Source organism: Camellia sinensis, chromosome 3 (assembly GCF_055761805.1).
Source record: "Camellia sinensis isolate YWXY chromosome 3, ASM5576180v1, whole genome shotgun sequence".
NCBI lineage: Eukaryota > Viridiplantae > Streptophyta > Magnoliopsida > Ericales > Theaceae > Camellia > Camellia sinensis.
This window is the reverse complement of record NC_138963.1, coordinates 45,078,007-45,102,679: the sequence shown is the minus strand read 5'-3', so window position 1 is coordinate 45,102,679 and position 24,673 is coordinate 45,078,007. Positions and strand designations below refer to the sequence as shown.

At 35.0% G+C, this 24,673-nt stretch overlaps 1 protein-coding gene and 1 long non-coding RNA gene across 3 annotated transcripts in view; both read right to left on the bottom strand.

The window, feature by feature from the left end:
- Window positions 1–8,336, bottom strand: part of LOC145822513 (uncharacterized) — a 32,955-nt gene extending 24,619 nt beyond the window's left edge. For both annotated transcript variants that reach the window (XR_014363855.1, XR_014363854.1), the window contains exon 1: window positions 7,746–8,336. The gene's annotated coding sequence lies outside the window, so the exon portion shown is untranslated. The remainder of the gene's footprint in view (window positions 1–7,745) is intronic.
- Window positions 8,337–10,116: 1,780 nt separating this feature from the next.
- On the bottom strand, window positions 10,117–12,355 carry LOC145822512 (uncharacterized). The gene is made up of 6 exons (XR_014363853.1): window positions 12,122–12,355; window positions 11,479–11,530; window positions 11,336–11,381; window positions 11,120–11,201; window positions 10,872–11,016; window positions 10,117–10,757 (listed from the first exon to the last, which is right to left on the bottom strand). It is a non-coding gene; the product is annotated as an uncharacterized LOC145822512 (long non-coding RNA).
- Window positions 12,356–24,673: the final 12,318 nt, after the last annotated feature.

Here is a 24,673-nt window from a genome sequence, read left to right as displayed (position 1 = left end):
ATCAGCAACCTCCCGGAGCTTTGCGCGCTTTCCAAGAAATCATTACAAAACAGAGGCTAATTGGGGCATCGCAGTGAATTTTCGTGCAAAGGCAACCCGAGCATGCATCATTCATCATCTGGAGAAGAGTCAAGACAGTCCCTGGCTTGCATGCCAGTTTATTATTTTTCTTAGTTAATTTGTAAATTAATTAGGGATTTGTACATATTTGGGCTGTATTATTTGGACTGTACTATTTATTCGGACCCTCTGCGCGATGGCACAACTGTAATAAGTGTGCGTGTGTGATGCACGTCTTCCAACCCCACGTCTTTCTCCCTTTTATTTACCAGCTTTTGATGGTTAGATTAGGGCATGTTTCAATTAGCATACAGTATGATAGCATGTTTGCATTCATTCATCTGTTTTGTATGCACCGGGCTCGGCGCATCGTACTAACTGTATTCGTATTTCAATTTCAAAGTTGAATACTTGTTAGCTGTTGCATCTCATATGCCATGTTTAGAATAGCCGAGCCTGCTATAGTTGCATTTTGCATGTGTTGCATTAGGCATTTCTGTATAATTAGGATCATGCATGGATTTCTAAATAGCTTCTGTTTTGGTTTGGAGTACTCGGTAAGTTTTTATGCTTTAGCATCCTTGCATGTGTGTGAGTGACTGCCATGAATAACATGCTTACCATGAGGCTAATTGCTTATGTGATATAACTGCCTGAATGCCTGTGGGTGAAGGTTGGGTTATTTGGATTGGAACAATTCATTCACTGTGTGTTTTAAAGCCCACTAGATAGTGGCAAAATCATGTTTTTTAAGCCCACCTGAGGGTGGTAAATCCATGTCTTAGCCTACTTGTGGGTAGCACCATCAAACCATTTTCAAATAAACAAACATGAAATGTTTTGTTCCAATTCAGGCGATCCAGTCTATACTTGTATGCTGTGCGCATTACATAGTAAATCTAGGCTAATAACCGGAATAAGAACACACAATGTTTTCAAAAATAGATATGATGGTTAGTAGAGGCCAATCTTTGATCGGGCGAGCGGGGGTGCTCACAAAGTGACCTTCCCCAATCGTACCCAAGTTCCCGAGCCGAGGCAACTTTGGTGATGACGGACACGTGGCCTTAGGCAACGAGTCAGGGTTTCCTAATTTTTTCCAAAATAAAACATTTAGGTGGCGACTCTGTATCTGGCAAAGCAGTCCATGTTTGGCACTTCTTTACAAAAAAATCTGTTTTCTCAAAACGATTTGCCGAATTTGGACTCTTTGGTTCAGATTTAGAACCGTGACAATTTGAGAGTCCTGAACTGTAGTGAGCCCAATATCGAACGGAACGGGGGGGACTCGTTCCTTCCCAGGGCGTTCGGGGACGTCTACAGACATATATTCCTTCAAGCTTTCCAGAGCTCGGTCGCATTCTTCGTCCCACTCGAACTTGACTTTTAATGCTTGAAAAAATGGTCGTAGTCTGTCTGACGACCGGCTAAAGAATCGGTTGAGTGCAGCCGCCATGCCGGTGAGATGTTGTACTTCTTTCACCGAGTTAGGCCTCTCCAGATCCTGGATTGCTTTGATTTGGGAGGGGTCTGCCTGTATACCCCGGTTGGTTACTAGGAAATCTAGGAATTTGCCAGATCCTACTCCGAATGCACACTTGGACGCATTGAGGCGCAACTTGTGCTTCTTCAGGATCTCAAACATCTCGCCTAGGTCCTTGAGATGGTCATTCTCATCCTTGCTCTTGACCATCATGTCGTCGATGTAAGCTTCCATTGTTCTGCCTAACAACGGTTCAAACATCTTGGTGACCATCCGTTGGAATGTCGCCCCTGCGTTCTTTAGGCCAAAGGGCATGACCTTGTAATAGCACAATCCTCTTGGAGTTGTAAAGGATGTGACTTCCTGGTCTGGTTCATGCATAGCGATTTGGTGGTAGCTTCTGTATGCATCCAGAAAGCTAAGTCGGTTGTGCCCCGCCGTTAGGTCTACCAGTTGATCTATCCGTGGTAGAGGAAAGCTGTCTTTTGGGCACGCCTTGTTGACTGTTTTATAGTCAACGCAGGCACGCCACTTGCTATTCTTCTTTGGCACTACGACTATGTTGGAGATCCATCTTGGGTAGTGCACTTCTCTAATTGCTCCTGCCTCTAGCAGGTTACCTACTTTTTCCGCTACTATCTCGGTATGGTGGAGTGTCGATCTGCGTGTGCGTTGGATGATTGGTCTGGCGGATGGGTGGACATTGAGTTGGTGACAGATGAAGTTGGGATCAGTGTCTGGCATGTCGTATGGTGTCCAGGCAAACACTTCGATATTGGAGGTTAAAAATTCCAAGACCTCTAATCTCTCAGTGCTGGACAATGATGAACCGAGCAAAAAGAACTTATCCGGGTTTTTTTCATCTATTCTTACCTCTACCAAGTCTTCCACCGCTTTCTGATTAGCTGTTTTGCCTACATCTGCGAATAGTTCATTACTCTCAAGTTCTTCCACCGAATGAACGTATCCTTTGGCAGCGCGGCTGCCATTCACCGTGACGAAGCATTGCTTCGACATGATCTGATCTCCATAAACTTCTTCAATTACCCCGGTATCGTTGGGGAATCGCATTACTTGGTGGTACGATGACGCCACCGATCGCATGGCATGCAGCCATGTTCTGCCCAAGATGATGTTGTAAGTGGAGGGGACCTTCAATACCCAGAACTCCACTTGTTTCGTCACGCTTCCTGCTCTGACTGGAAGAATTATTTTGCCGACGGGCCATTCTGGCATGGAGTTGAATCCAATTAGGGGAGATACGGCAGGCGCCAAGTCTTTGTCTTGTAGCTTCAATTGTTTAAATGTTTCATAGTACATGATTTCACATGAACTACCCTGGTCAATCAGAATCCGCTTGACGTCAAAATCCTTGACTCGGAGAGTGACGACCAGGGCATCATTGTAAGGGCAATATATCTGTTCCAAGTCTTTATCCGAAAAAGACATGACGTTTGTGGCCTCTATCTTCCCCTTCTTGATGGCAAGTTGGGCACTTAGCACCTCTCTTAAGTGTTCAGCCTTTTTGATTGATCCCCTAAGCTCGCATACACGCTCAGGTTCAAAGACTCCATGTATCACATTGATAATGCCTTGAGGTGGGGCGTCGACTGGCATCTCGTTGGGGTTATTATGGTCCTGGGGGGCTGGTTGCGTCCCTCCTTCAATGTATTTATCCAAGTGTCCTGCTGCCACCAACTCCTCCAGGTGCTGTCTCAATGGCGTGCAATTCTCAGTGCGATGCCCTTTTTCTTTATGGAAGGTGCACCGTGATCTTTCGTCATAGTCATTCTGAGCTTCCCCAAGCTTAGCTGGCCATCTGACGAAAGGCTCATCCCGTATTTCACTTAGAATTCGGTAGATCGGTTTCTTGAAGACCGTGGTTATGGCAGTGCGGACTCTCAACCATCTTTTATCCTGGTCCTCTTCGTTGTCTCGTCTGCCTCGTCCGTTTTTGCTTGGACGGTTTACCGCGTTGACCTTTGCTGAGGCCTTCTTCTCTGGTACTGTAGTCGTGCCAGATTTTGTTTTCGCACGTGCGCCATCCTCTTCTACCTTGATGTGCTGATGCACTCTTTCCATCAAGGCTTCCATGGTGAGGGGTGGTGTCATAGTGATCGAGTCCCTTAGTCTATTCCCGACTGGAAGGCCTCTTTTATACTGTGCAATGGCGAGATTGGTGGGGCAGTCCCTAATCTGGTTGAATGTCTCTCAGTAACGACTATTGTAGGACCTTAGCGTCTCTTTTTCACCCATGTCGATGGAGAGTAACTGGTCAATCTCCACCTGGGTTTTGGTGTTTGTTCTGAACCTTGTGACAAACGCCTTCACCAATTGCGCCTAGGAGGCTATGCTGCTTTCTGGAAGTTTTTCAAACCAAGTCAAGCCTAGATCGCCAAGGCTTGACGGGAAGAGGATGCACATTAGAGCCTCGTTTCGCCGATATACCACCATAACCTGGCGGAAGTGGCTTAGGTGAATGTAGGGGTCCGTCTTCCCCTCGTACGTAGTGAATTTGGGCTGAAAGAAGCTTGTAGGTAGGGGCGCGTTTTCAATTGCCGGAATGAACGGCGAGGTCTGCAGCCTTGCTAATGCTTTGTCCGTCGGTTCGTAGGCAGGGCGTGGTAATGGCATTCCAACCTTGACGCTTCCATGCGATCGAGGAGCCAATCGTTGAAGGGCAGAAACTCTGCGTGGGTCGCGCGCCCTGGTATCCTCCTTCTATCGTGCCTTTTCTTCCAGCATGATCCGCAAATCGGATGATCTGGGCAACTCCGTCTGTTTGGATGATGTTTGGTGCGAGTGTGAGGGTCGGTAGGTACTTCCCTCTGTGTAAGACCTCAATGATCTCGTTCTCTCAGACCTAGAGTAACGAATTCTGGAGGTTCTAGACTGAGTATCGTCTGTCCTGAGGCTTCTACTCTCTGCTTGTGATGGTGTGGAGTGCCTTCTATGGTCTTCTAAACGGCGAGGGGGCGTCTTGTTTTTGCGCCCCTCTCCTATCGCCACTCCTTTTCCCTTCATCTAGCGCTTCAAGGCCTCCATGTCCGCTGTCATCTTCCTTATTAATTCGTCTTGCTCCTTCACGCGGTCCTCTAGAATTTAAGGATCAATCCTCCGCCTTTGCCTGTTAGGACTTTGTGAATGAGAGTGACGGGGGCTGTTAGTCCGCCTCGCCCTAGTATCCCTCCTGGAGTTATGTCGTTGGGGCTCCAAGTCCGCCATGGGAGGGATAGAAGGTAGTCCTTCGCGCCTTGCACCTCCATTTGGTGTTTGCCCGTCGATGGCGGACTGTGGTAAATCTTCATTTTGCGCCATTGTTCCTAAAGAGGTAAAGCTTGATCAAGAGGTTTTGTCCTGTCTGTAGTTCCCACAGACGGCGCTAATTGTACGGGAAAAAAATAAACTTTCTCGTATAATCCTGTTGATCAAGTCTGCGCTCCTCCGTACGACGTCACTTTACTCCCTCAAAACACAAGCGTGAGCTAGCCGGCGGGTGTGTGCCGGAAACCCCTTCGATGCCTAAGTCAGAAAAACAGACAAGTAGACAAGAAGCTCTGTGAATTCGAGAATCAAAGTTGTGTTACCTCTCCAAAGGTGATGTTTGTGAGCTTTTATAGGTTTCGTGTGGCACAATCCTAGTAGGACTTTTACTCCTCCATGCAGAGTCCTCCTAGGATTCATACTCCTGAAGGATAATGCTTATCCCTCAACACCCCCCTCACTGTTTAAACCAAGTGAGATGGTTTTACCATGGCCGAACTACCATACGACCGAAATAAGCATGGCCCTACTTAGCCGAACTATAATTAGTTTGGTTCTCTGTCCTCTGCTCTTACCCAGGTTTCTCCTAGCCCCAACCACGGTGTGATCAGACCGAGCTATCAAATAGCAAGGTTCTGGCCAAGATAACCTCGATAAGCCAAGACCGGACTAACTTTGAGTACGGCAACCGGGCTATGTTCAAAGCTTTCTTTCGGACCGGGGCAACTTCATACCCCTCTTGGGCCGGAGTAACTTTACACCTCTCTTGGGCCGGAGTAACTTCATGGCCTTTTTATTCAGTCCTTCACAACGTGGCCCATAACGGCCTATTACCCAGCTCGGCCCAATTTATAAGTATAAATTACCCTCTCATATACGCACATAATACAAAAGTTGATTGAGTCCTCACAGATCTCTAAACTAGTGAAACAAAACTAAACTAAGCCTACTTGTTTTATACTGGTGATTAACTTACTATACTGCATAGAATTTATTTTTTTATATTAATTTCTAGCTAAAAAGTCCAAAATTATACTAATTAATTTACTAATCAACACAAACGTATGTGAACTATAGGCAATTATTGTACAGCCTGCTAAATATCAAATGCATCTAATAATTTTTACTGTGAAAACAAACTATGCCCTAGAAAAACTTCTTTCTGTGGTAACCTATGAAGCACGAGTACTCCAAAAATGATACCGTATGAGTATCGGGTACTTATCGGGTGTGAGTATGCATACCGGTACGGAAGTATGTGTATTGGGTACGCTAAATACATGTTGGGTACAGCAAATACATTTGGGTATGCCGTGGGTATGACATGGGTAAGGCATCGGTACGACGAGGTGATTTTTTTTTTTTTTCTTACAGCTGCTAGAATTTATTGCAGCCTTTATTATTCTTCTTTTAATTTTGAAAATATCAAGTAATTTATTTCCAACACCCTTTATCCATAAGTCACGGTTTTGCTCAATTTTGCATTATGTTTTAGACAATCAAAAAGAAAAAGAAAAAATTATATATAACTTTTTAGACAAATTGTTCTCTTTTTAACTTTGATATTGAATCTTTGATTTGTATGTTGGATGTTTAACTATAAATTTATAATTAAAAAAATTAAAAATTTAAAAAATTTGACGTATTACAGCCGTACCCGTACCATACTTTTTAAAGAATTTGTCGTGTCGGCATACTCGTATCGTACCTGTATCCATATCTGTACATGCACTCGTATTTCATGGTCATGTTTGTTTCACTGGATATAAAATGGAGGATATAATATGATGTGAGATTTAGGCCTCGTTTGGGAACAGGCTAATTTAGTAACTTTTTGGCTATTTAGCTAAAAAAATAGGTAAAAAAAACTTATATGTTTAGGATGACTTTTTAGCTAATTACGAAAAGATGTGCAAAAAATAAAGAGAAAAGAAAATTTTTGAATTTTTGGTATGAGTTGTTGGCTTTTTGGCTAAAAGGGTAACTTTTTGACTTTTTGACTAAAAAGGTAAATCCCCAAACGGGGCCTTAGTCAGGATATATAATGAATAGAATATAGGTATTAGATAGTATATCCCCAAGTCATGTTTGTTGACTTGATATATAATATTGGATATATGTTACGCATGTTTGTTTTACAAAATATATTGTGGGATATAACAAGTAATTTCCAAGATTGTCCTCATAATATTATATTAAATTAAATTAAATTATATTATATTATATTAAATTAAATTCAATAATATTATATTAAATTAAATTAAATAATATTATATTATATTAAATTCAATAATATTATATTATATTAAATTAAATTCAATAATATTTATATTAAATTCAATTCAATAATTATATTATATTAAATTAAATTAAATAATATTATATTATATTAAATTAAATTCAATAATATTTATATTAAATTAAATTCAATAATTATATTATATTAAATTTAAAATTTATATTAAATTATATTATATTAAATTAAATTCAATAATATTATATTAAATTAAATTCAATTCAATAATATTATATAATATTAAATTCAAAATTTATATTAAATTATATTATATTAAATTAAATTAAAGAAAATAATATTATATTATATTCAATAATATTTATATTATATTATATTCAATAATATTAAATTAAATTTAATAATTATATTATATTAAATTTAAAAAAATATATTAAATTATATTATGTTAGATAGACAAAATGATAAATTAGACTTTTTACATCATATCTCAATCAAAGGGATATGATATAATGGGGGATATACAATCCCACCGAATATTATATCCCCTTCAAAAAAAATTACAAACATAAAATATATGAATTCTACAGATCCCCAATCAAACAGGGCCTATTAGGTGATAACACATAGGGGAGATTAATAATATTTTTTCACAAGAAACAAATAGAAACGAGAATTTCTCACCTTGCCGAGAGTGTGAGCGAGGACAGCACTAGAGACGCCTACTCCGACTATAATGGAGGAATAAGAAGGCGACAGATCTAGAGCTGCGGTGTGCCGATTCCTCTTCCAATTGTTCCTCTAATGACATATCTGATCTCTATGGAAATCGATCTCAAGATTTTCTATCCAAAACCTCAGAGTTCGAAAATAAGAATGGTATTTAAGAGAGAGAGAGAGAGACGATTGTAGAGGAGGAAGAAGATCGGCGTTGTTCATTCAGAGCACCTCAGATCCGTAATCCATTTGAGAGACCTCAGATCTCAGATTTGCCACAGATTCAATAGATCCGAAGATTCACCACTAGGAACTACAATTAACAACCTAACTTCCGTTGCCCGAGATCAAGTTGTTCGATGAGAGTTTGGAGATGGTGAGAGTTCGGCGATTGTTTTCTTGAATCTGACGATGGCGAGAGAGAGAAAGAAGAAGACACTATGGTAGAAGTACTATGGTGGAGGAAGGCGGAGACATTGGTGCATTCACCAGTGCTGTGAAGAGCGAGAGAGAGAGAGAGAGAGATGACAGGTTAGGGTTTTGAATTTGTGTTTGGTCGCGTATGTGATATATATATATATATATCTTAACGTATATCCGTACCTAAAGGTAAGATATAAATAATTTTAAAATTAAAATGTAGTTATAATTTATATATATTATGTTAAAATTTATAAAGTTTATGTCATTTTTTGATAAAAATATTGAAAAAATATATTGAAATATTTTTCTTCTTAAAGACAATTAAAATATATTGTGTGAGTTTAATATATTTTTTTTTCCAGGAAGACAACTTAAATAATACATACATATATACATTCACTAAAATTTTTTGAAATACAATATAGAATACTATACTCCTTTAAAAATGTGCTAAAAAAAAAAAACATAAATTCGCTTGTCATATTACACATGAATGTTAAAATGCCAAATCACTGAATTTTTTTTTTAATTAGGAACTCCAGATATTCAAAAAAAATTATATGAATAATATTTATCATATGTACATTAGAATCACACAGCAAATATATTACATTTGAATGATACAACTAAATAAATATATTACATTGCAAATAAAATGTTAAATAATTTTTTTTGAGTGTGGATTTAATTTTTTTGTTACAGGAAAATCAACTAAATAAATCACTCTTACTTTGCTTTTAAATAGTTCCAAACAAATAGTTCCTTCCCTATCACACTAATTTCTATAACACAGAGCACTAACCACAAACCAAGTCACAAATAACCTCTCTCTCTCTCTCTACATTCTTTGAGAAACCCATAATCAAACTCACATTTTCTGAGTCAACCCAGCATTTAGAATAGATTTTTTTAACAATCACATTAAAATGATAAATTAAAATCGGAGCAAAATAATTGTCCAAATTTAAACTTTTCTCTTTCTTAACTGACTTCAATTTTATAGAGATGAAATTAAAAATAAAATCAAAATCCATTATAATCATAAATATTTTGAAGTTCGCCATTTATGACTTGAAAAGTCCAAACATAAATTTATGCCAAAAAAAAAATTCACCAAATAACAAAGTCATTTTATAAGCAATAATGAATAATTATTTCATGAAGCAACTAAAGTAATACACACATATACATTTACCAGAATTTTTGAAATACAACCAAGAGTATTATACTCCCTTAAAAAGGTGGGGAAAAAAAAATGAACTCTCTTGCCGCATTACACATAAATGCTAAAATACCAAATCTTTCAAATTTTTCTTTTCATTAGGAACTCTAGATATTCAAAAATAAATAAATAAATAAATGAAAAAAACAGTCCCTTTCTTTTTAGAATCACATAACAAATATACTATATTTGAATGGTACAATTTTTTTTTAATTTTTTTTTATAACAAAATGTTAAATACATTTTTTTGGGTTAAGTTAAATACTTTGTAAAGTTGATTCAAAGCAAAACGGATTATGTTAAATACTTGGGTTAAGTTAAATACTTGTAAGTTTAATACAATTTTTTTTTTCATGAAGACAACTAAAGTAATACACACATATATACATTGTGCAGAATTTTTTGAAATACAACATAGAATACTATACTTCCTTAAAAATGTGCAAAAAAAAAAAAAAAAACTCTTGCCATATTACACATAAATGTTAAAATGCTAAGTCTTTCAAAATTTTCATTTAATTATGTTAAATACTTGGGTTAAGTTAAATACTTGTAGGTTGAATACATTTTTTTTTCATGAAGACAGCATAGAATACTATACTCCTTAATTTCACATTGATACTATACACACATATATACTTTCATGAAGAGTGTGTTATTCTCTTAATTTCACATTGATACTACGTGCCACAAAATCATAATTTGACATATGATGTACTATAAAATTTTCTTCTCAATTAATCAACAATTTTGAGAGTATGTTAGATGTTACTTGGATTTTATAATTGAAAAATGTAAACCATCAAGAATTTTGTAACCAGAAATTTACTTATTCATTAAATTTTGAGAATAAAGATTAGCTTTCCAAGACACATTGACTGCTGCTTTTGAAATGAGGCTAATGAGAATAAAATTCGTAATTTTGATCCTATACAAATGATCAATATCATCCCATTCATATATTCTGAGTAAAATGTGTCATATGTACAGTGACGTCCAAAAACACCAATGTTAACTAAAATATATTTTGGCTAACCACAAATAAGACAATGTCATTATGTGAATTAAAAAATGACATCATAAAGACATAAAGGATGTTAAGTAGAAACTTAAATGGGAAATAACAATCACAAAAAGAAATTTCATGCCATATAAAAAGTGAAATAGAAGAAGCACAATTCAGACATCTTGAGCAGCATCAGATATATAATTTGGGGGGGGGGGGAGATGGAAGGAACAATAAAAAAAACTACATTAAATATATAAATGCCTGTTCTGCCTAGGCCGTAGAGATTGTCTTAGTGGTATTTGAGAAGAAACAATTTCCTCGTTCACTACAGGAAAAATAAAAGTAATGCACAACATAAAATATTAGAAGGAAAAAAATAAGGTATACAATAACCAAAGCAAAGAATATAGATAGCATTGAACCCAGACAATGAAAATACCTTCCCCTGTGCTATATCCAACCTCTCCTGGTAACATTGATCTGCTTGAAGAACTTGTTTCTTGCCTTGTCAGCATTCTCAGTTCTTCATCCTGAAGTTCCTGTTACCGCATCCTAATTTTTGCTTCTATAACCCTTTGTTCTTCCTATTAGAGCACACATAATGAAAATTTGCTATTCTGAACATATTCAAAAATTCCCTTTAATAATAGAATTAAATAAAGGATACTATGGTAAAGAAAATCTTACAATTTGCTCGATCCCCTTTTCCTCCTTTGTTTTCACCCCACGATACTCCACCGCATAGTTCAAGGTTTTACAGAATGGACACCTCATATGGTTAAAGAATGCAAGTATAGAACATGAATTTGGAAGAAAGAATCAGAGATTCTCTAAAACATAGTAGCTGAAATTATCACCCAAAAATGTAGAAACATAGTTCATACATCATAGACTCAAGGATACTGAGTAGGCTGAGTCGAATTCGGGGTCTTCATCTGCAGAAAACACTCTATTGCAAAGAGAAAACAAAAAAATTAAAAAAAAAAAAAAAAGTATCCAAATTAAAATTACAATAATTAATGACAAATGCTATAAATAACAAGAACCTGTACAAATGCCTTTCGTGCAACATCTTGAGTGATTGAGACTTGGATAATACTGAAAGTTTTCAAACCACACAGAAAAAAGTATACAATTAGAAACTTCAATAGTAGCAAGAATAAAACCAAGTGCAAAATTAGATTGCAAACTTAGGGTTGCTATAGTTTCGGTTCGTAGTTGGTTAGATAAATCAACTCCTTGAACTGAAACATATAATTAGAACCTCACATACTTCAGTCATGCATTGAACAATTACCTACCACGAATGAAATTTTAAAAACTTAATACCTTTTTTTTCTTGTTTTCACTCCAAATCAACCCAACCCATGTAACGTGCAGTAATTTAGCCTCATCAAGCCAATGAACTTTACTTTCCTTTCCGCAAATTTCCTTTTGCTTTACTCAATTTGCTATAAACTAAACAGAACCCAAATGAAAATAATTCGAAAAAGCAAACAAAATGACAACTTCAGAATTGAAACACAAACCAAAAAAGAAAATTTGATTACTCAATTTGCTATAAACTAAACAGAACCCAAATGCAAATAATTTGAAAAGGAAACAAAATGACAACTTCAGAATTGAAACACAGATAGAAAATTGGGCCAAATGCAAATAATTTGATAGCTTGAGAATTGAAACACAAACCAAAACGCAAATTGGGCATTCTTCGAGATCAAATCCACATTCTTCGTCTCCGGGATAGCACAGAGCGAGTTATTCTTGACCACCAAAGATTGAACAATACCAAAATTTTTGACCACCAATTTTTTCTTTAATTATAAGGTGCAAACGGTCCACACTTTTTGAAGGGCATGCACCATAGTCTTTCCCGAGTTATTCTTGACCACCAAAGATTGAACAATACCAAAATTTTAAGCCTTTTGCCCTGCTTTCAAGACCATGCCGAATAGGCTAGCCTTTTGTGGGCTTTAATCAAGTCTAAAACTACATAAATCAACCCTTTAATGGAAAACAAAAAAACAGATAACAGATTCTTTAAAACTCAATTTTCCTAAAATAGATTCTAGAACAGAGTCAAAGAAATTTTCAGTCCTGTTTTTTTGTAAACTGTTTTGTGATCTGGAAAAAAAAGGAATGCTATGCATTTGCGAAAACTGGTTCTTGAAAGAAAAAGAAACCCAAAAAAGGAAGAAGGGAAAAAAAATCAATCCTTGAAATACAATCTTAGACAAATTTTTTGAATTCAAAATTTTGAATTCCAAAGGAAACAAAAACAATTAAAAAAAATCAATTTTTTTATGAATTTCATTTACGGTAATCCAGAAAAATGAAAAGAGAGCCTAAAATAAAGCAAGAGGCAATGCGTTTCGTGCAAATTCTTGAAAATTCAAGGCAACAGAGAATTCGTAACTCCAAACAATCAATCATAACATCTAAATTTTTTCTCAAATCAAGAAATTTAAACACCAACTTGCATACCCAGAATCTTAATTATATGTAAAGGTGTAGAATTGCATACCCAGAATCATCAGGAACAATTCTCGAAATCTTAACATTCTTTCGAGAACCCTTGTAAAGCTCCTCCAAACTATACACCAACTTGTTTTCCACTGGAGCCGCTTTTCGAATCGTCTGATTTCCATTCGAATTCTTCGACCCATTTTCCCCAAAGCGTCCACTCTTCCCTCCACAATCAGATCCACCAAACAACTCCGCAAAATAATTGGTAACCTAATTATAAAATTAAAATCAACCACCGTCCACTCTTCAACTATGCTAATAAGTCAAAATCAAATACTGTGTAAAAAATTCTAAATCACAGGCCAAGACCACCGTCCACTCGCATTTTGGGCTATTTAATTACAAAATCAAAATCAATATTAAAACAACAATCAATCTTACAATCAAATAGCCCAAAATGCGAGTTCGAGGACTGGAGAGGCAGACACAGACAGAGAGAGAAGGGGGAGGCAGAAATCTTACCTTGCGAGACTGGAGAGCAGAGTCGAGTTCGAGAGGCAGAAGACTGGAGAGCAGCGGAAGAAGGAGGGTAGGAAAGAAGAAGAACAGACAGGGAGAGAGAGATAAAGAGGGAATGAGGCAGAGAGTAGGTGAGAACAGAGAGGGAGAGAGATGAAGAGAGAATGGGGAGGAGACGTGGGTAGGTGAAAGGTTGAGGGAGAGAAATGTTTGGGCGGGAACTATATAGATCTGAGCCATTGATATATATCAGGATTGATATTGACCATTGAATCAAAATATATCTCACACACATTTTATACATTTTCAAAAAGCCTTCTCTCTTATTATATAGATATATATATATATATATATAAACTGGAATGAATGAAAACCAACACCCTTATGCTGTAACCAGTTCAGATCCTTACAGTTGCTACTGTAATTGTAAGTCAATTTAAAGTTTTAATTAAATGTTTTGAATGTTTTGGTAAAAAGTGCATTCCAGTTTTGTTCATTCATTCCAGTTTATTTCATTTGCTATTTCGTAATCCATCTCCTTCATTCTGTATGTACTGCTTCTCCCTTTCATGGTATCAGAGCCAAGTGATGTTGTATCCTGTTTCTCACTGTTTTGCTACTTCTACTTAATCTTCTTTATTGTTTATTTGATTAATCTGGTTTTCAATTCATCTTAATCACCCAAAAGATCAGTCTGTTTTATCCACCTAGTTTAAGTCACCCACTTCTTCCCAGTCTCGTATAAGTCCTTTGGTCTAGGCAGATTCAGACTTTGGGGTTTCAAGATAGGGTATGTATGTATACTAGGTATGAGGTACAATTGACAAGAATAGGGTAAGAATTAAGATATCTGTAAAACTGATTAATTAATACAGAACAATGAATCGATTATTTAGAAGTAACTCATCAGTAAGTTCTAGGTCCACAACTTTACCCTCCTTACCTAATCAAGGTTTAGTAATTAATGAAGAAAATGTTGAAATACAAAATGATAAATTTGATGCTGGATGGAATATACCCAAATTGCCAATTAAAGAAATTTATAAAACTACTTTTTTACAGAATGTTTTTAAAGTTACTCTCCATGTTAAAACTATTGAACAAGTTTATGCCTTAGAAAAACCACTACAAACTTGCCAATTATTTGATTCAAAATTAATCAAACGACATTTAAATAATGGTTATAATTTTATGCATATTGGTCTAATTCAAGTTGATGTCAACCCATTAACTATAGTTGGTAAAAATACCTCTGTTTTATTATGTTTACGCGATGCTCGTTTTCTTAATTACAATGATAGTTTAATGGGTATGATGGAAACTGGTCTTCACAAAGGTCCCGTACATTTCAACTGTTTTCCTGATTTTACACTCAGTTTACGAGATCCACATATTCTCAAAGCTTTAACGTTAAATATTCAATTACATGGTTCATACACTGAAATGTTAGAAAAAGCTCATAATATTGCCTTAATTTATCGTGTCCATTATAAATGTATGCAAACTAATTTAAATGTTCATGCTTTACATAAAAGCCCTAAAGATAAAACTTTATTAATCCAAAGTAGTAGTAGTAGTGGTGAGTCAAATATAAATATTCCCCAAATGATTGAATGGCAACATATAGATTTACCTGAACAATGGGTTGCTGTCAATGAAAATTACAAACACAATCAACAACAATCTTCAATTCAGGACATTCAAGATATTCAACAATATAATGATGGTTCTGTCCGAATTAAATTTAATCACAGTCAATCATCTAGGCATAGTACCTCTAGTGTCCCTTCCGAAATTACAACTGAAGATGAAATATTTAACACTCCTTTATTTCGCAAAAATAGTCAACTACATCTTGGCCAAACCAACCAAACTTCCCAAAATAAACTAAAAGGGATTGATAATTCTACCACTTCCCAGATTAGTAAACCTGTTTATACTACTACCACACATTTACCTGAGGAAGAAATAGCTTCAAACAATTCTCCAACACAAACTGATTTCGAAGAATTTATACCTCCGGTCAATCCTCAACTTATGACAATCACAAAAGATTTTACTCCTGATTTAGATAAATTACTTATTGACTTTAGGTCCAAAGCAAATAGAACTAGAAGATATGCTTATCGAGCTCAATATGATTCTACTCAATAATCCAAAATAACGCGAGAATGGTATAATTTTATGGTTCAATATGGTTTCAAATTATCTTTCTTTGATTATATGGATCAATATTACAAAAAGATTAACACAATCACGAAACATAAATGGAAAACTTCTCCCACTACTTCTGTTAGTTCTAATCATCCTCCTTTAGAAAATATAATTATTGATCATCAAGGTTCTGAAGTTCCAGCCTCTCCTTTTAAGTTACCTGGTACTGACCCTGAACTTGAAAAGGTGATTGAACAAAATAATTATACTAATCAATGTTTAAAAACTATTGGCAAACAATTAGATAAATTAGAAACTAATTTAGATGGCCAATCTGCAAAAACTATTAAACCCTTAGATCAACCTTTACTTAATCTTCCTAGTCATCGTTCCAAACGAACTAGCTTAGTTACTACTGATCAATTTACTGTCAAAGCCATTGAACACTTATTTACTAAATTAACTTCCAATGATACTTCTACCTCCAAAGAATAAAGTGTTACTGTTTTAAATCAACAACCTTTTACTAACACTGTTTTTCATCAAACTGACACTAGCACTACTGATGATGAGATCAACCAGCTTGCCCAACAATTTCAATCCTCTCATCTAACTAAAATTCATTATCCCAAAGTTAATCCTCAAACTACCAAAAACTGGTATTCTCGACCTACTCCACCTGACCTCCAATTTGAAGAAACTAATCTTAATAATCAATTTTCTGTCTCTGCAAAAAAATTATATGAATGGAATATTGATGGACTCAGTGAAGATCAAATCCTTCAAAAACTAAATCATTTATCTATGGTAGCAAACAGTTATCTCAGTAATTATCCTCAATATTCTCAACCTGAAATTGTTTCCTTACTTACCTCTGGTTTTACTGGTATGCTCAAATCTTGGTGGGAAAAATACCTTACTGAAGAACAACGTGACACAATCATTTATGCTAATCAAACTGATGAAACTGGTCTACCTATCTTTGATGAAACTATTGGATGTTGGTACTCCTACAATCGTCCGATATTTTATTGGTACTCCTACAAATATATATTCTCGCATACATGATCAACTCAGTAATCTTAACTGCCCAACCCTAAGTGATTTTCGATGGTATAAAGATGTATTTACTTCTCGAGTCATGTTACGAGATGACTGTACTAAATCATTTTGGAAAGAAAAATTTATTAACGGATTACCTAGCTTATTTGCCCATAAGATTAGAGATGTCCTTAGTCAGCCCACTGGTGTTATTGAATATGACAATTTAACATATGGTGATATAATTAGCACTATTCAAAAAGAAGGTTTAAAAATGTGTATTGATCTTAAACTTACTCAGAAAGCCAATAAAGATAAACATAAAGCTAAATATGAATTAGGCAATTTCTGTGAACAATATGGTTTACCTCCTGTTGCACCCTCTCGTAGGAAATCACAAAAATATTCCAAATATAAACCTAGATCGTCATCCAAATATTCTAATAAATATAAAAAGAACTATTCCCCTTCCAAATCAAATGATAAATTCTATACTAAACCTAAAAAGACATATTATAAATCCAAATCTCATCCAAAATCTAAATCTACCAAAGATGTTACTTGTTATAACTGTGGACAAAAAGGTCATTACTCAAATAAATGTAAAGAAAAACAAAAGTTAAAAGATAAAGTTAATCAACTTCAAATTAATGATAACTCCAAAAAACAATTATATGAAAATTTTCAATTAAATCAATCTATTACTAGTTCCTCTTCTTCTGACCATCCTGATACTTCATCTAACTACCAATCACCAAGCGATGATTCTGATGATAACATTAATATCGGATGTAATGATGTTTGTTGTAAACCAGTTAAACAAATTACCATTCTTACCAAAAACACTCAAGAAGAATCCGCTCTTATTGACCTTATTGGCAAATTAGATGATCCAAAATTAAAACAAAAATATACTGATAAATTAAAATCCTTATTAATCCATTCAGATACCAAACCAAAGTTTGATAAACCAATAATTAGTTTAACCAAAACTTTAGAGAGATTTAAAAATAAACAAAAAGAAGTGACCTTACAAGATTTACAACACGAAATCAATCAGATTAAACAAACAATCAAAGAATTACAACATAAAGATAAAAAATTAGAAGACGAAATCATTACTTTTAAACTTAATAAAAGTCTCGATAATTTCCAAAATAATGATCAAGAATCTCCCCATGAATCGGAGCATGATTCTGATCCCACTCATCCTGATAATTTGTTATTTGATAATAGGTCACACCAATCTCAATCCAACAATCCTGAAGAAAAACGGTTAAGTCTAATTAATAAACTTTATATTCAAAAATGGTATTCTAAAATAAAAATAATTATCAATGATTTTGAATTAGAATTAATCGCTTTAATTGATACTGGTGCTGATTTAAATTGTATACAAGAAGGTTTACTTCCTACTACATATTATGAAAAATGTCAAGAGAAATTAACTTCTGCTAATGGTACTAGAATGCATATCAAATATAAATTACCTAAAGTTCATGTTTGTCAAGATAATGTCTGTTTTAAAACCTCTTTTGTTTTAGTAACAAACATGACTGATAAAATTATTTTGGGTTCTCCATTTATATATTTATTATATCCATTTACTACATCTAGTACAGGAATAACTACGCATGTTTTAGGTCAACCTGTTACCTTTAAATTTTTATCTCCTCCTGAAATATTAAAACTCAATCAATTACAAGACTGTTCTATTTCCTATCAAATTAACCGCCTAACTCGGCATTTAAATTTTCTTAAAGAAGAAATAAATCATAAACGCATTGACCAACAATTAACTGATCCAGTTCTTATTTCTCAAATCAATGGTTTCAAATTAAAACTTGAAACAACTGTTTGTTCCACTTTACCTACTGCCTTTTGGCACAGGAAAAAATATGTAGTCACTCTGCCTTATATTAAGAATTTTGATGAAAGACAAATTCCTACTAAATCTCGACCGATCCAAATGAATCATGAATTACTTGAAATGTGTAAAAAAGAAATTAATGAATTATTAAACAATGGCATTATTCGTCCAAGTAAGTCCCCATGGTCTTGCCCTGCTTTTTATGTTAATAAAAATGCTGAATTAGAACGAGGTGTACCTCGTTTAGTTATTAATTACAAACCTTTAAATGTTGTTCTCGAATGGATCCGCTATCCTATTCCAAATAAAAAAGATTTAATCAAACGCCTTAGTCAAGCCGTTATTTTCAGTAAGTTTGATTTAAAAAGTGGCTTTTGGCAAATTCAAATTCATCCGAAAGATAGATATAAAACTGCATTTAATACACCATTTGGTTAATATGAATCGAATGTCATGCCATTTGGTTTAAAAAATGCTCCTAGTGAATTTCAAAATATCATGAATGACATATTCAACCCTTTTAATCATTTTTCAATTGTTTACATTGATGACATATTAATTTTTTCAAAATCAATTAGTGAACATTGGAAACATTTAACTGCATTCTTTTACACAATTAAAAGTCATGGTCTTGTCATTTCTGCTCCTAAAATTAAATTATTCCAAACTAAGATTCGATTTTTAGGTTATGATATTCATCATAATACTATTTTACCCATTAGTCGATCCATTAAATTTGCCTCTAAATTTCCTGATGAAATTCTTGATAAAACCCAATTATAGAGATTCTTAGGATCCCTCAATTACATTGCTGAATTTTACAAAGACTTTAGGAAAACTTGTCAACCTCTATTTGATAGGTTAAAGGATAATCCTCCTCCTTGGTCTCCTGTCCATACCTCTATTGTTCAACAAGTCAAACATTATGTCAAGTCTCTTCCTTGTCTTGGTATTCCCACTGAAAATTCTTTCAAAATTATTCAAACTGATGCCTCCGATATTGGTTATGGTGGCATTCTTCTTCAGCAAATTACTCCTCAATTATCTGAACAAATTGTTCGATTTCATTCTGGTGTATGGAATAAAGCACAATTAAACTATAGTACTATTAAAAAGGAAATTTTATCTACTGTCTTGTGTATTCAAAAATTTCAAGATGACATTTTAAATCAAAAATTTTTACTTCGTGTTGATTGTAAATCTGCTAAATATGTTTTGGAAAAAGATGTTCAAAATCTTGCTAGTAAACAAATTTTTGCTCGTTGGCAAGATATTTTAAGCATTTTTGATTTTGAGATTACCTATATACCTGGTTGTCAAAATTCCCTGCCTGATTTTCTTACCCGGGAATTTTTACAAGGGGGTAAGGGATGACTACACCATTTACTTCTTACCATAAATCCCGAATTACCTACTTCACAACCCAAATTAAACAACTTACCCACCGCCTTCACCGCCTCAAATTAGCCAGACCAACTACCAAAAGAGCCCAATATATCAATTACCATCAGATTCAAGCTCGTCGCAATTTACTTGCTCACAACTACAACTGTTTACATCGCCATCAAGATTATTTAGATCTTCTTTCTGGCTGCTAACCATTGTTTCTTTCTCAACAGATGTCTCGCCCAAGGCCTCCTTCTAAGGCTTTGGTCTCATCTTCCAGTAAACCTAATCAACTTATTGTCCCTCCTCCTTTGGAGTCAGTCACCCCATCTCATTCACTTGAAATGATTAACCGTTACCAAACTCTTGGTACCATTCATCGTCCTGATTATTCATCTACATTGGCTTCTGATCCTTTTGCCTCTAGCCAATCAGTTTCAGTTACTCCATTCCCTGTTAACCCTATTAAACCATCCCGATCTGAATACACCAATTCACATGTTACTAACATGTTCTACAAAGAACCCAGTCACCCCAAAACTCAAACCATCAATGAAATTGCTAAATTCCATTTTGGCTCTGGATGTCATTTCACCCTTTCACATCCAGAGAAAACCCTTTCCTACTACAAAGACATTCTACTCAACCACCATTCCATTTTGATCAAACCAATCCAGGATCGCACCTATGCTTATAAGATCCTATATCATTCAATTTATATTCACAACATTGTTTCCATGACTGAATGGGGAAACCCTAACCAGCTTCGTGATTTACCTGGCCATTCTATTCAATATAATTATCATGATTACGTTGATGCTTGGTTCAAGATTTTCTTGTACCAAAATGAAACTTTTAGTCATTCTTGGTTCATCTCATTTGATCAAAAATTCAAATCTGAAATTCCTACTTGGTTTCTGAGATGGTGGACTCACTATGGCGCCATTTCAGATATCCTCCCTGATGATCTCAGTAACATAATTCATTATTTTGCCTCTGTTTACCCATTCTCTACTCACCAACGGCAATTTCCATTATTACTCATATTTATTGCCAAATACAAAATTTCATGGATATTCAAATGGCATTATGGGATTGATGATAATATCATCATTCGCCAACACACAGTTAAATGGTGGGTGAAGTTCAATGTTCCCAGAATTCTTGAAATTGTTCAAGAAGAATTCCCACCAGATCAGCATACTCCAACTTCTGCTCTTGCTAAAGCCCAGCAGAACCCAACTGCTGCAGTTACTCAAGGAAGTCAGCCCAGTTTTCCTCCAGTCAACCTTGGAAGCCCCTCATCCAGTGGTTCCAAGCCCAAATCATCCAAATCAAAGTCCAAAGCTGTTGCTGCTCAATCAGCCCACTCAAAGCTTAAATCAAAGTCCAAAGTAAAGACAAAGCCCATTTCACCTCCTGCTCAGCCAAAAGGCAAGCCCAAGAGTAAATCCCAGTCATCCAAAGAAGACATGATCCAGCTAGCCCATCGACTGTTGGATCAAACTAAAACCCAATCCACCGATTCAGGCAATTCAAAAGACGGTTCAGATCATATCCACTCCTCTGAAGATTCAACTAATCAATATTCAGGACCCGAGTTTCAAGATGCTCAAGATCCATTTGTATAATCAACATTGGATTCCATATACATACAAATTAGCTTAAATCAATACTCTTTTGAGAAAAGTTGCCAATTTGTATTTATATTGATTCCATTATTCACATGTTCCACCGAAAGTGATGAATAGTAAAAGTTACTGTTCACTTTTACTGTTCACCGTCACTATTCACCCAGTCAACTTTTGTTTAAAGCTGCTCAACTATTCAATCAATCAGCCGAAAGCAACCGACAGCATCTGCTCTACCCCATGCATTGCCAGCTGCTTTCACCAGTCAATTATTACTTGTCTTTTCTTTATTTTGTATATATTGTAATGATGTTGAACTCATTCGGCAGACTTAGAAAATTTCTGAAAATCTAAGAGCTCTGAGTGAAAACCAACACCCTTATGCTGTAACCAGTTCAGATCCTTACAGTTGCTACTGTAATTGTAAGTCAATTTAAAGTTTTAATTAAATGTTTTGAATGTTTTGGTAAAAAGTGCATTCCAGTTTTGTTCATTCATTCCAGTTTATTTCATTTGCTATTTCGTAATCCATCTCCTTCATTCTGTATGTACTGCTTCTCTTAAAAAAGTGCATTCCAGTTTTGTTCATTCATTCCAGTTTATTTCATTTGCTATTTCGTAATCCATCTCCTTCATTCTGTATGTACTGCTTCTCCCTTTCATGGTATATATATATATATATATATATGTATATATATATATATATATATATCATATTTTGGTTATTATGTCTAAATTTATCCTTTTACACAAAATATTTGAGTATTTCGACTTTTGACCAAATAAATTTTAAATTTAGATTTATAGACCAAGTATCTTAATTTTTTTATATATTTTTTCAAAAATAAATAAAAATTAAATTTTTAACCTATCTCTTATAATAAGCCAAAGTCATGTGTTCCATCTCCATCCCTAGGTACAATACTTGTATGTTCTATAAAGTGATTAAGGCCAAGTTTGGCAAGTTGAAAAAAAGTTAAATAATCAAAAAGTTAAAAAGTTATCACTATTCACCAAAAGTCAAAAAGTACGGCTGCACAATTCACAATCTTAATTTTCTCCTGCACGCTAATTTATACAATTTTTTAATACACATTTTTCCATAAAAAGTCAAAAAGTTAACCCAAACATCCATATTTTTTCCCTCAATTTTTTAATTCAAAAAGACAAAAAATACACTTATTTAAGACACCCCAAACAACCCCTAATTATCGGGTGATCTAAGAATATCCCAACTTCTACCACCAATCACAAAATGTCAAATTTTTGCTCTGTCAGTCATAACATTCCTCCTATCTAAAAATAAAAAAAATAGAACATTCATAGGTACTACCTGGCCATATCACATAATCACCAAATAAGTTCTCCACGTGATGCGTCAGCATTGAAGCACAAACTCTGATAAATAAAATGATGAATTACGCTGAGTTTACGCAATCGCTAGACAAGTCAATCATGAGTTGACCCAACAAATTTAATGGCATCATTGATTGAATATTAAAAAGATTGGTAGCTCGAGAAATTTGCTCGAAAAATGACTCGAAAGAGAAGAGAGGGCAAGAGGAGGAGAGAGGAAGAAAGAGAGAGGAGAGGTCGTCGCAGCTCCCCGCCGTCATCGCAGCTCCCACCGTTGTCGCAACTCTCCTCCAGTCCTTCTTCTTCCTCCTCCATCGCAGCCCCGCCACAGCTCGTCGCAGCCCCGCCTCCTCCTCCAATCCGATTTTTATGGCCCCCTCCCCTCCACTTCTCCTTCTTCCTCCTCCTTCCCCCTCCTCCAGATCTGCAGACCCACCATTCTTCTTCTTCTTTACCCTTCTTCTTCTTCTTCTCCCTTCTTTTTCTTCTTCCTTTTGCAACAAAAACACAGGAAAAAAGAAAAAAAAAAAAACACCAAAACGACGTCATTTTGGTGTCGAGCCAAATTCGAGCCACCGAGTTTCGAGCTACGTAGCGGGGTCGTATTTTCAATGGTGAAATGTTAGTTCGATGTGGGTGTTTGAGAAGTGAGTTTTTATATAAATTTTTTTAGTTATAGAATATTATTGGAATTTTTTTTTTATTTGGGAAGATAGTTGGATTTTTTTGTGATTAGATGTAATGTTTGTGAGAGAAAAATGAAATGATTATGGGATTTGATGTGATATTTTGTTTGTATTTATTTTTTTGATTTTGCAAAAACTGTCTTTTAGTGAAAAAAAATTAAAAAAGAGTGCTGCTATTAGCACCTGTCAAAATTCTTTGGACCTCCCATTTTATAATTTTTTTATTACAATTATACCCTAAAGTAAAATTACATTAAAAGACATTATGAAATAGAGCACCCACCTATCAATAATAACTAATACTCTATAATATTGGACACCCACCCGCACCCGCACCCGCACCCGCACCCTCACCCCCAACTCCAACTCCAACTATACGTATTCCATGTTTGTAAACCCTAAATCTATTACTTTTCATAACCAACTAATATAAACCCTAAATCTATTATTTTTCATAATCATCTTAAATCCTGAATGTGTTATCTTCATCACCATCATCAACGCTATTGAACTTGAAAGTTTTGCTTCAAGTATAACGTATACTTCATCACTTATTTCACTGTGTAGAGCAATGGAGGACGAGGACAGCATTCTCGGTCGTTTATCTGTCTTGTATTAACATTCTCGGTCGTTTTCGGTCGTTCTTGTTTCGTTCGAGCTGTTCGGTACTGGTTTGCTGACTGTTACAATTATGTTCGGTAATACAGTACTGAACATAATCCTTTCGTTTAATACATAGGTTCCGAACATTAATGCAGATAGTCAGTTATGTAATTTTCTTTGTTAAACTAACTTAGAATGAAAAAGAGTGAATTGGAATAGATTTAAGTTATGTATTTTGAATGGATTTAATTCATGTTATTTTAAGTTGTGAATTAGAATGGATTCAAATTACACGGTGATGAACAAATTTTGTTCGGACATACAGTTCTAACAGGATCATTATTGTTCGACAAAATAGTTCTGAACAAAATATATTTTTTCGGCTACACAGTGGTGAACAAATTGGGTGGGTGTGCATTTCATTGTGAAAATATGGAGATTAGTTTTCTATTCTGAAAATATTATGGAAATATTATGGAGATTAGTTTTTCATATATATACATTGTTTTCTATTCCTACAATTCACATC